This window comes from Ixodes scapularis, unplaced genomic scaffold, assembly GCF_016920785.2.
Source record: "Ixodes scapularis isolate PalLabHiFi unplaced genomic scaffold, ASM1692078v2 PGA_scaffold8__174_contigs__length_109621045, whole genome shotgun sequence".
Lineage (NCBI taxonomy): Eukaryota > Metazoa > Arthropoda > Arachnida > Ixodida > Ixodidae > Ixodes > Ixodes scapularis.
Window position 1 is genome coordinate 40,589,562 of NW_024609883.1, and position 1,865 is coordinate 40,591,426.

A 1,865-nucleotide genomic window follows, 5' to 3' on the forward strand; every position below is an offset into this window, starting at 1 on the left:
GACGCGCGCTAGCCAATGGGATCGAAGCAGTGTAAAAGGTGCTGTGGCTAACCGGCGAATGGGAGCTGGCTTGACTTGGAGAAGGGTTTAAGAGCTGACAACGTCGGCTCGCTCCATGAGAGAGTTAATGCTTTCGCATTAAAAAAGTGTCTAGTTGTTTCTGGGGGCATCCTCAGTTCAACGGCTTTGCCAGAGAAGCTCCAGGGTTCGAGCAGCAGCAGGCGTTAGGCAGCGACACCTGCAGATCAGGGTTGTCTGTAGCGGTGTCTCAGTGACACATTTTGCAAAGCGTTCTGAAGCAGCGTTTGCATGGGTGCAAGCCAGTTCCTGTAGGCATTCAGAGTGCAGCATTGTTACAGCCAAAAGTCAAGTTGCAGGTGCACATGTGAAGCTGTGGTAGTTTAATGCTTTCCATAAGCAGCATCTGCAGGCGGGTTTGGGGCACACACCTATGGAGCAAGTGCTTTTACATGAATTTAAAGTTCCTCGACCCCTTACATAGGAAGTGACAGCTTGACCTGGTTGCTGCCATTTGCTGATACAAAGTCACCTTAACTGTGTTAGGGAGGAGTGTTTGTACATTCATGTGCATTTTTGTCGCCCGCTTCGTGTTTGCACAAAGATTAATATTTTTTATATGTAAACAGTATGCACAAAGTTTGAAGGATCTCTTTCAGTTAGGCCAGTGAAACCATGGTCATTCCTTGTTGACTTCAAAGGGCGATTCTCTATCTCTACTTTGTTTAGCCCCATCTGATGGAGTTGCAGGCAGCCCCTACTCAGTATTGAGCAAATTCTCCAGGCCCGTGTCTAGTTACAGTGTCTATTTTGTCTTTCATACTTGGGAAAATGATCCCTTTAAATCACCCATGGCCACTGGATCTAGCTCTGGCACGGCAATCAGCTCGCACAAAATTCTACCGGCTATTGATCTGCTGCTAAAGTAGGATTGAAAAAGATAGGAAAAGATAATGACTATCCTCAGCAGAATGCTCACTTGACCTTTTGCAAGGCATTATTTTAAAATATGCATAACTATTCTGGAGGCTTTCGAAATACGTCAGTGAGTAGACATGCGTTTTGTTTAAATCTCCTATTAGCTTAACATTCTTCCAACCCCAAGTAGGTTTCAAGCAGAACACAGTTCAAATTCATATGTGCACACAACTGGACTTGTTTTGCTCCGTTCAGCGGTGCACCTGCAGCAAAAACATTTTCTTCACTATAATTGTCTCGCTGATGTGTATGTTTCATGTCAGTCCATGCCAAAGATACATCCAGCTGCTGTGGTTCAGCCATGCCTGCAAGCTTTCATTTGTTTGGTCCACAGTATTGCAGACCTGCTGTATTAATATCACCACCCAGTTGTCTGGGTTACTTGCACAGTGGCAGTGTTGTGCATTTGTTGGTTTGCTAAGTATAGTGTATATTGGTGTTGTTTACTTGCTATATTTCTGTTGGGGGTGACACTACATCAGTACCACTTTTCTGGAAAAGGTGATGGCACTGTGGGGCAATTACAGGGGTGAGAATATTGCTGTGATTATGGGTGCATTGAGTGAGGACCCACAGACATGAGACTCTAAGGCAGGGAAGGGGTCTTTGCTCAATGCTCCCAATGATGAGCATGTATTGGGATATCCCTCCTCATAAGCTTCTCCGTTAGACTGCGAGGTTCTTGTGACATTCTTCAGTGTTTGTAACATGCCTTGTTGTTTGACTGTACACAGAGGCTACTGTGCAACATCCTTTGTAAATTCGATAGCTGCTGTTCAGATGGCTCAATAAACTGAGCAAAGTGCAATGAGGATGTTGTTTCTGGATGCCACCGATGTGACGCATGCAGTTGCAGAAAGCACACCTAG